The 11,695-nt window shown below is 39.9% G+C and overlaps 1 pseudogene; it reads right to left on the reverse strand.

Annotated features, from left to right (window-relative positions):
- Window positions 1-4,962: 4,962 nt before the first annotated feature.
- On the reverse strand, window positions 4,963-6,286 carry LOC138070932 (tubulin alpha-1B chain pseudogene; annotated as a pseudogene).
- Between the last annotated feature and the right edge of the window lie 5,409 nt (window positions 6,287-11,695).

Consider the following 11,695-nt stretch of genomic DNA (forward strand, 5'->3'; position numbering starts at 1 on the left):
TTCTTCTGGGAGATGCTCCTTTAACCCTAGGGTCAAAGGGGAATTGTCATCTTCTGATAGACCCAACCTCCTCTACCACAGTGATTGGCTAGAGGTGGCACCTGACTAAACTGGCCTGATCCCTGGCCACAGCGATGGGACTCAGGGATGAACTTGTGACCTAAGATGGGCCCGTGGCCTCCAGGAGTTTTTAATTAGAACAAAAAAAGAAAGAGGTCACTTTGAATATATGTGGACCCCAAAGCTGCCAGGGCCTTGGTCTCAGCCTCTGGTTAAAAGCTAGGCGGAGAGAATGTTACAGATGCAGAGAGAAACACGGAGTACAGATGCAGAGACAACGCTGGTTCTGAGGAAATTCTTTCCAATGTATGAGGTCCCTGGAGCTGTCCTGATTTTGCCTCTGTGACTCTTGTTTGCTTAGCGAATCACTTGCTTCTCGGAGCTTCCCGCAGCCCTTTCAACAAATCGTCTTTGGCATAAGCGATTTCAGTTGGCTTTCTGTCATCTGCAGCTCAGATTCCAGCCAAGCACAGGGAACTCTGGAAACCGTCTGAGGCCCCTCTGAGCAGGTCACTGAAACACTGAGAGTCTGACGTTGATAACAAGAGGGGAAAAATGAGAAGCAGCCCCTGTTTGTGTAACTGATCAGGAGCTGGTATCTCTTAAGTCACGTGATTGAAAGGAAGAGCTGCTGCCTAGCCGAAGGAGGAAATGATCGCCAGGGCTATATGTAATAGGAGTCCATGCAGCTATCTCCCTTATCAGATTTCCCTTTTCTGAGCAATTCAAGCCAAATGCTCAGCCTTACTCTCCCGCTGCGCCCCCTTAACGCATGCACCATCCCAACTTCCAGAGGCGAGCCTGGTGGGGAACTCACTGAGGATCCTTCTTCCAGTTCTAACTTTCTGAATCTGTGTGGCTACTGAAATCTTTCCTGTTGTCCACCACTACCATTTCCTCAGGACCAGGAGAGAGGAAAAGGGTCCTCATTGCTAAAGGCCTACCTCTAGGATGACAAGTTCATAAACAGTGTGGAGAATAATAATTATAGCTAACACTTAGAGCCAGGCACTATTATTTTATTTAATCCCTGCAAATCAATGATGTAATACTAATATAATTTCTGTTTTAGAGATAGGCAGAGTGAGACTTAGCAAGATTAAGAATCTTGCAATAGGTAATGTTTTGAATACAACAGAGCCAGGTTTTAAACTCAGGCAGTCTGAATCCATAATCCTCTCTTCTTAACACTATGCTATTAATACATTGCCTTCCAGATGTGGGACACTGGTTGGGGCACTTAGGTGACGTGGCTTCATCTGTTTGGCTTCCTGGTGTCATCACTGTTGTCCCTACAAGTGGATGAGACAGATTTGGGGAGGTGAGGTCTACCACTCTGTACTCTGTGGGAAATCTCCATCATTTTACTGTTTTCAAGTCAGAACTCTTAACCTAGTCTTATGCCCTCATATACCACTGGAGCCCTTAACCTCAAGAATAGTTAACTCTGGGTAGAAACTATGAGCGGCAACCCCTCTATGGATGGTAATAAAAACAGAAACAATGGCAGCAGACCCTGATGTAACACTCTCTGTGTGAGGTATTTTACATATGCTAATTGATTGATGCCTTGCAACAACCCTATAGGATAGTTACTATTATTATCTCCATTTTGCACAGGAAGAAACTAAGGAAAAGAAAAGTTAAATGATTTACCTGAGTTACGCAGATAGTAATTAGTGAAACTTGAGATTCAAAACTTATGCTCTGGCTTCATAGTCTACTGTTTCAGCTTCCATGTCATACTGCTTCCCTGTTGTCTGTCTATCTATCCATCTATCAAATACCGATCTAACACACACATACCACTGAATCTGGTTTGCTAATTTTTTTTTTTTTTTTTGTAGTTAGAGGTTTGAATACCAGTCTTTGTAAGAGTGATTGGCCTATACTTTTTCTACACTCTCTTTTTTGTTATTGGTATCAAGACTGTATTAACTTCATGAATTTAACTAGGTAGCTTTCTCAAGCTTGCTAATTGTATTGCCTAAGTCTCCTATAGTTTCCTACTGGTGTTTTATAGTCTTAATTTATTAATTTCTAATAAGCCTGTTAAAATTCTCCTTTAGAATTGTGCTTTACATATTTCAAAATAATATCAGTATAAAAAGGGATGTAAAGCAAATCCCTTTATTAAATATAAAGTGAAATAGATGAACCTTTAGAGTATATCAAGTCAGTAGCATTACCCACAGAGAAAAGATTTATTTTTAAATGACTTGAGCACAGTACTGTACATTTTTGGTGGAATATATCATAAAGACATAAGAGGCTACAAAGACATCTTAAACTTTGCTCAGTCATTTTATTTTCAGAAGTAATACTGACATTGCATTTTTGAAACTATTTTTATATATTATAGGGAAAAGCAAAATATGTAACTATGTTCATTTTATTAAGAATCAAGAATTTCAGTCAAGAAAGCAGAGAAACAAATATAAAAATCAAAGGCATTAAGAAAACTTGAAGTCCAATTTGAATTGAAAACATAGAATGTTATTACAGTTAAATATAATTTCTACATGTTTACACCAGGGTTGGCAAACTTTTTCTGTAAATGGCTAGATAGTAAACAGTTCAGGCTTTGCAGGTCATATTGTTTCTATTGCAAGTATTCAACTCTGTTCTTATTGTGTGAAAGCAGCCACAGACAATGTGTAAACAAACGAGCAAGACTAAGTTCCAATGCAATTTTATTTACAAAAATAGGCAGTGGTTTAAGTTTTCTGACCCCTGGTCTAGACTCCATGCCTGTGCACCCAACAGCAATGAGAATATTTAGCACCTACATTTTGGTTTCTGAATTGTATTTACCACTAAAAGGAATCAAGGCTTCTTGGAGAGATAGCTGACTCCAGATCTAAGGCAGAAAATGTTAAGATAAGCCTGGGTTGCCTTCTGGCAGAGAGCAAAACAAAAATAAGAAACCTCTAAGATCGGCATCATACTGAAAGTGTTCCCACTGGTCAATTTGAATGAGCAATTTGAGCATCAAATAATGATAATGGCTGGGAGGTGGAGATGTTGAATAATATCCTCCAAAATGAGAAGGAACTTTGAAAAATGCAGCAGACTACTCCATAAAGTACAATTATGAAGTTTATTGTGGGTAACTTACATACAGGCAGGACTGGGCAGATGATCATCCAGAGGCATTCACAGCTGCACTCCACACTGAAGAAAGGGGTACAGGGGAATTTAAATGGGCCAATGCTAAAAATAGAATCTGACTACTAGGGAGAAACACATCTGCATGGATGGAAACTAGGGGGGATCCCCCTGGGTTGGGAGGTGTCTCATGACCATTAACCATCTGTTTCAGCAAAAGGCACTCTTCCACTTTTCAGATCAGATGAAGGCAAGAGTAGACGGTGACAGGGAACTTCTCTGGCTTGAGTGCATTCCTTCTGAGGAAGCTAAAGCTCAGTTATGTGGAAAGGGGCGGGGGTAAAGCCTGCAGGCTGGTATCAAAATGGAACTGACAAAATGGAATCAGTGTGATTCAGCCACACATTAATGATGATGATGATAAATATAATTGATTATAAATAAGTAAGGGCTCCCCTGGTGGCTCAGCTGGTAGAGAATTTGCCTGGAATGCAGGAGACCTGGGTTTGATTCCTGGGTCAGGAAGATCCCCTGGAGAAGGACAAAATTCATACATTTATATTAATAATAAAAACAAGAAAGAGAAAGAAAAACCATTCATTTGCCAGCATTAAAAATGACTTTTTGGGGGCCATGCCTCTTTGCTTGTGGGATCTTACTTCCCCAACCAGGGATCAAACCTGGGCCCTCAATAGTGAAAATGTGGTGTCTGAACCACTGAACTGCCAGGAAATTCCTGATGATGATCTTTGCATCAGCTTTTTCTCCAAAGATTTGTAATTCGAAAAAAAGTTAAGTATTTCTCTTATTTTAAGTGAACAGAGAAGCTTCTTAAGAATTACAACTGATAAATATAATGGATGATCAAATTAGAAAGTCACCATTGTGCAAACGGTAGTGACACAATTGATTCAGAAAGAGGTAATCACTGGATGGCAAAACCATTAGATGTCAAGCTGTTGATAAATAGGTTTGTTGCATGGTGCCAAATTGTTACCTCAGAGATAATTTGCTTGTTATAAAGAGAAAAGTGTACCTTTGCAATGGAGAAATCTGGTGGTTGTCATTTTAAGTCAGGAATCAAATGTAACGACACTAAGAGTGTGGCAGTCTGATATTTTGTACTCCTTGTATGACACAGTATGAAGTAAATGGCATAATTTATGAAATATTTTGCATGGGATACAGTGGCTAGGAGAATAAGTTAAATGATACCACAAAGAAACAGTTAAATCCAGAAAGATGGAAGACATTCTACAGGGCTGCAAATTGATCTTGCCTCTTCAAAGTCATTGAAATGCAAATTTAAAAGACATGGAGACAGTTTTAGGTTAAAAAACAACAATAACAAAGAAATTACAAAAAATGCATTTCATTAACTTTGGATCATTTTTTGAAATAAAAGTAGCTGTATAAAACATATTTGGACAATTGAGATTTGAATATGGACTACATAGTAGATATTTTAGAGGAAATATCGTTACTTTTCCTAGGTATGAAATGGCATTGTGGTGATATAAGAAAATATCCTTATTCTTGGGAGATACACGTTCAAAAACATCAGGAGTGTGATATCGTGATACTTGATAGAAAAGACTATTAAGGCAAAATAAATTTTTTTTTCTTTCTTAAAATCTTTACTTTTGAGACAGGACATAAGTCTTACAGACACTCATGGAAAAGCAATTCATGATCATAGTTGAAAGTGAAGACAATCTAGTCAGAAAGTTTTTACACCTGTCAACTAATGCTGAAGCTGAGTATGACATGCTGCAGGGCTCAAAGGAATGGTAATTAATATTCCTCTCCTTCTTCCTCTCCTTCTACCTCAACAGAATCCACACCAACCTCCTTATAATCCTTCTCAAGGGCAGCCATGTCCTCCTGGGCCTCAGAAAACTCTCCTTCCTCCATGCCCTCACCCACGTACCAGTGAACAAAGGCACACTTGGCATACATCAGGTCAAACTTGTGGTCCAGGCGAGCCCAGGCCTCAGCAATGGCTGTGGTGTTGCTCAGCATGCACACAGCTCACTGTACTTTGGCCAGGTCTCTGCCAGGTACCACAGTGGGAGGCTGGTAATTACTGCCAACCTTGAAGCCAGTAGGGCACCAGTCCACAAACTGGATGCTGCTCTTGGTCTTGATGGTGGCAACGACAGCATTGACATCTTTGGGAATCACATTGCCACGGTGCAACAGGCAGAAGACCATGTATTTACCATGGTGAGGGGTCACATTTCAATCTGGTTGGTTGGCTCAAAGCAAGCATTGGTGATCTCTGCTACAGAAAGCTGTTCATGGTAGGCTTTCTCAGCAGAGATGACAGGGATATATGTGGCCAGAGGGAAGTAGATGTGGGGACAGGGCACCAGGTTGGTCTGGAAATCTGTCAGATCCACATTCAGGGCTCCATCAAACCACAGGGAAGCAGTGATGGAGGACCCTATGTGGCTAATAAGGTAGTGAAGATTTGTGTAGGTTGGGTGCTCAATGTCAAGATTTCTACGACAGATGTCATAGATGGCCTCATTGTCTACCATGAGGCACAATCAGAGTGCTCCAGGGTGGGGTAGGGTGAGGATGGAGTTGTAGGGCTCAACTACAGCTGTGGAAACCTGGGGGGCTGGGTAAATGGAGAACTCCAGCTTGGACTTCTTGCCATAATCGACAGAGACATTCCATCAGCAGGGAGCTGAACTGAGAACCAGTTCCCCCACCAAAGCTGTGGAAAACAAAGAAGCCTGAAGACCTGTGCCCTAGTCAGCCAGTTTCCGAATTCGGTCCAAGAAGAGGTCAATGATCTCCTTGCCAATGGTGCAGTGACCTTGGGCATAGTTATTGGCAGCATCTTCTTTGCCTGTGATGAGCTGCTCAGGGTGGAAGAGCTGGCAGTAGGTGCCAGTGAGAATCTCATCAATGACTGTGGGTTCCATGTATACAAATACTGCCCTGAGCACATGTTTGCCAGCGCCTGTCTCACTGAAGAAGGTTTTGAAGGAGTCTCCTCCCCCAATATTGTCACTTGGCATCTGGCCATGAGGCTGTAGAGCTCCTAGCAGGCACTGCCAATCTGGACACCAGCCTGGCCAACATGGATGGAGATGCACTCACGCATGGTGATAATGGGTCAGCAGGCGCAGGAAACAGGAGTAGACATGGGTCCCAGTTATTGTCCCTGATAAGCAGAGTCGAGGTAAGTAACACACTAGCATGGCAAAATTTTAACTTGAATCTAGTTGGTAGATAGTTCAGTTCAGTTCAGTTCAGTTGCTCAGTCGTGTCCAACTCTTTGTGACCCCATGGACTGTAGCACACCAGGGAACTCCCTTCATGGTTTGTGAAATGAAATGAAAGTCACTCAGTCGTGTCCGACCCTTTGCGATCCCATGGACTGTACAGTCCATGGAATTCTCTAGGCCAGAATACTGGAGTGGGTAGCCTTTCCCTTCTCCAGGGGATCTTCCCAACCCAGGGATCGAACCCAGGTCTCCCGCATGGCAGGTGGATTCTTTACCAGCTGAGCCACAGACTAAGAGAGAAATATTCTTCAGAGCCTCCAGAAACAAATGCAACCTGGCCAGCACCTTAATTTCAGCCTTATGAAACCCAGAGCAGATAAAATATCTGAGATTGCTGAGACTTCTGACATATGGAATGGTGAGCAAATAAATGGTGTTGTTTTAAGCTGCTAGGTTTGTGGTGATTTGGTATGGCAGCAATAGAGAACTAGTATAGTATCTTAGGAAGATTCAGGTGCTAGAAGGAAAAAGTTCAGGGAGTTTCTAGTTTGGGTGCCTTAACTTGCTGAATTCTGTAAAATACAAAATGAAAATATGGGTTACTTTGTTCTAGTGCTTCAAATTGCTCCGTATCTTTCTGAATTATATATAAAATTTATTCTCTGCTCCTTATTTCTTTGTATCTCCTAATTGTGCTTGCCTGTTAAGATGTTTTCCATTTTACATTTTTAGTAAAGAAAAGTAGATAGATGCTTTAATGTTTCATTAAAAATTGAAATATTTTTCTTCATGGGTGGTTAGATAAAAAGCACATTTGGAGGAATGACATCCATGGGAATGGTGTGTAAGGACTTCCAAGAATTCACTCCTCTGTAAGAACAATGAGAACACTGATAAAAATTGTTCACATCAACCTTTTTAGAACTCTGAAAGTAACCAAAGGCTTGCAACAATTCAAGGAATGCTTATTCAAGCAAAAACAGTGGCATCTCAGCAAGAATAGGGAGCTTTGTGGTACTTTAACTTGCCTCATAACGTCCTCTTCTTCCCAGATTCTCCTAAGTCTTGAAATGCAACAGTGTTACCACAAAAGAAGCTGTGAAAACTAGCAACCTAGCAGCCATTGGGTACAAAAGAATTCTGGAGCTCTCCAAAAGCCCTATTCCAGCAGAATAGTCATTATCTGACTTTTTCCTGGCCATTCCCTAGAAACACTCTAATCAGAAGACAGAGATTGGCAGAATGCATAAGAAAAACACGCTCCGACTCTATGACGTCTACAGGAGACATACATTAGTCTCAAAGACACAAATACATTGAAAGTAAAAAAATGGAAAAATCTATTCCACACAATCAGTAACCAAAATTTTTACCTAAATAAAGTGCTAAAACTATAAAACTGCTAGGAAAAAAGACAGATATAAATCTTTATAACCTTAGATTAAGCAATGGCTTCTTAGATATGATGCCAAAAGAAAAAACAAACAAAAAATAGATAAATTGGACATTGTCAAAGCTATGAAACTTCTGTGCTTTAAAGGACATCATCAAGAAAGTGAAAAGACAACCTACAGAATGGGAAAAATACTTGTAAATCATATACCTAATAAAGGACTTGTATCAAGAATACATAAAGAACTTCAAAACTTAAATAGAAAAGACCCAATTAATCAAATTCAGAAGGATTTGAGTAGATACTTTTTCCAAAAAAGATATACAAATGGCCAATAAGCAGATGAAAAGATGTTTACTGTCATTAGTCATTTTGTTGTTGTTCAGTTGCTCAGACATGTCTGACTGTGACTCCATGGACTGCAGCACGCCGGCCTTCCCTGTTCTTCACCACTCAAACTCATGTCCATTGAATCAGTGATGCCATCCAACCATCTCATCCTCTGTCATCCCCTTCTTCTCCTGCCTTCAATCTTTCCCAGCATCAGGGTTTTTTTCCTAATGAGTCAGATCTTCGCATCAGGTGGTCATCAGTTATTAGAGAAATGCAAATCAAAACACAATAAGATACTACTTTACACTCACTGGGATGACATAATAAAAAAGATAATAACAAGTGTTGCAAGGATGGGGAAAAATTGGAACCCTCATACATTGCTGGTGAGAATGTAAAATAGTGCAGCTGCTGTGGAAAAATTTGGTCATTCTTGAAGTATAGATTTATTATATGATTCAGCAACTCTACTCCTAGTTAAATATACAAGAGAAATGAAAACATACACCCATGCAAAAAACTTGTATACAAATGTTCATAGCAACATTATGTATAATAGTGAAAAAGTGAAAACAATCCAAAATGTCCATCAACTTGTTAATGGATCAGCAAAATACAGTAATTCATATAATGAAATATTTTTCAGCAGTAAAAAGGGAGAAGTACTGACACATGCTACAACATGGCTGAACCATGAAAACATTATACTGAGTGAATGAAGCCAGACACAAAAGTTTACACATTGTATGATTCCATTTATATGAAATGTCTAAAATACGCAAATCTGTAGAGATGGAAAATAGATTAGTGATTTCCAGAAACTAGAGAAGGGAGAGTAGAGAGTGACTACTAGTGACTAAGGGGTCTTGTTGAAGTGATGAAGATGTTCTGAAATTAGACAGTAGGAATGGTTGCATCAATTTGTGAATATACTAAAAATCACTGTCTTGTAGACTAAAAGGGTAAATTTTATGGTTTGTAGGTTATCTCTTAAAAAATAAAAAAAGAACTCTGGAAACTCAATAGTAAGAAAACAAATAATCCAAATAATAAATGGGCTAAGATTTAGAAGAGACACTTCATTAAAGAAGATTCATTGATGGCAAATAAGCACATGAAAACAAGCTCAGTGTCATTAGTTATTAGGAAAATTTAAATGAAACCCACAAAGAAATACCACTGCACTGCTATTATAATCAATAACATTCTTAAGGATAATGGCAGTGCCAAGAAAGTGGTGAAGATGAGGGGCAGCCAGAATTCTCATAATTTCCTGATGGGAATTTAAAATGATACAGCCACTGGGGAAAATGGTTGGGCAGTAAATATACACTCCCTATGAGATCCAGAAATCTCACCCCTGGATGTTGACCTTAAAGAGAGGAAGTTTTATGTTCACACAGAAAAAACTTCATAAATAAACCTAGGCTTAATTCATAATTGGTAACAACTATAAGCAATCCAAATACCTCTCAATGGATGACTATTTGTACAAACTAATTACATCAATATCATAAAACATTCTTCAGTGATAAAACAGGAACAACCACTGACACATGCAAAAACCTGGAGGAATGTGTTATGCAAAATGAGGGAACCCGGATACAAAAAGCTACATATTCTATGATTCTATTTCTGTGACTGCCTGGGAAAGGGAAATGTATGTTAGCAGTAAACTGGTTAGTAGTTCCAGGGACTGGGAGTAGGGGCAGGGCTTGACTACAGTGGGGCCTGAGGGGATCTTTGGGGCAACGAGACTTTTCTATATTTTAGTTATAGTATTTCACAACTGTCTGCATTTATCAAAACACAGAACTATACCACCAAAAGGAGTGAATTTTACTGTATACAAATTGCAACTTCAAAACAGAAAAACAAGCCAACCAACCCAGAATCTAAGTAATGCTGACTAAAGAAAACAGATTGGGAACATTGCTTCAGGTTCTGCCTCTTCTTGTCTATCAAACTAGCATCTTTGCAAATCCACTTCACCTAGACACAGAACAGCCTCTGTTAAGCAGTAGATGGTATGACCTACACCAGATGCTGAGAAAAAGGAAGTTTTTAGAAAACGTCTGATCATCTTAAAATGAACAGGCAAATGCAGACCCTGCAATGCAGGAGATCTGGGTTCGATCCCTGGGTAAGAGAAAGACCACCCAATAGAGGAAAAACCATGAAAAATCACACCAGAGATTCTCAAAAAAAGGATGAAGGAGTGGCTTGGGCATGACAAGGATGGCTCAGCAAATCCAAATTATCTAGCAGGACTCACAGCCATCACTTTGACCAGCGTCACAGAATCAGGAATAAAAAGGAGTGGACGATAGGGGCAGATAGGTGGCAGTCACAAGGCAGAAACTGTATGAGTTAAAATGGTTATCTCTTCCCTTGTACGACTGGGATGTTTCACCCATCACATCCCACCCTCCAGTCACTGGGCTAGGTGAGCAGAAAGAGGTCACAGTGGTCATGTATGGATGTGAGAGTTGGACTATAAAGAAGGTTGAGCACTGAAGAATTGATGCTTTTGAACTGTGGTGTTGGACAAGACTCTTGAGAGTCCCTTGGACTGCAAGGAGATCCAACCAGTCCATCCTAAAGGAGATCAGTCCTGGGTGTTCATTGGAAGGACTGATGTTGAAGCTGAAACTCCAGTACTTTGGCCACCTGATGCAAAGAACTGACTCCTTTGAAAAGACCCTGATGCTGCGAAAGATTGAGGGCAGGAGAAGGGGATGACAGAGGATGAGATGGTTGGATGGCATCACGGACTCGATGGACGTGAATCTGAGTGAACTCCTGGAGTTGGTGATGGACAGGGAGGCCTGGCGTGCTGCGGTTCATGGGGTCGCAAAGAGTTGGATATGACTGAGTGATTGAATTAAACTGAATGGTTTTCACATTTTTAAAAGGTTAAAAAAAAGATTTAAAGGTTAAAAAAAAAAAAAGAATATGTAGGCTGTACTTGACCTGCAAAATCTAAAATATTTACTGTATGGCCCTTTAGAAAAGTTTGCCAACCCCTGAACTATGTGTATGAAAAATGTCGCCTGCCAAATCAGTAAACAAAGGATGTTGCAGTCATCATGCCATCAGCCCCCTTAGGTAGGTTTATTCTTTTTGTTTATATTTTATTCTTTTTGATGCAATGGTAAATGGGATTGTTTCCTTAATCTCTCTTTCTGATCTTTCATTGTAGTGTATAGGAATGCAGGAGATTTCTGTGTATTCATTTTGTATCCTGCAACTTTACCAAATTCATTGATGAGCTCTCCAGTAGCATCTTTATGATTTTCTATGTATACTATCATGTCATTTGCAAACAGTCACAATACTTCTTCATTTCCAATTTGGATTCTTTTTCTTTCTTTCTTTTCTCTGATAGCCATGGTTAGGACTTTAGAAGTGTTGAATAAAAGTGGTAAGACCACTTAAGACTTACCATTAAGTCGGGTAAGACCGGACATCCTTGTCTTGTTCCTGATCTTAGAGAAAATGTTCATTGCAGTACTATTCACAATAGCCAGGACATGGAAGCAACCTAAATGTCCACCCA

The sequence above is a fragment of the Capricornis sumatraensis genome, chromosome X (genome assembly GCF_032405125.1).
Source record: "Capricornis sumatraensis isolate serow.1 chromosome X, serow.2, whole genome shotgun sequence".
In the NCBI taxonomy this organism is placed as follows: domain Eukaryota; kingdom Metazoa; phylum Chordata; class Mammalia; order Artiodactyla; family Bovidae; genus Capricornis; species Capricornis sumatraensis.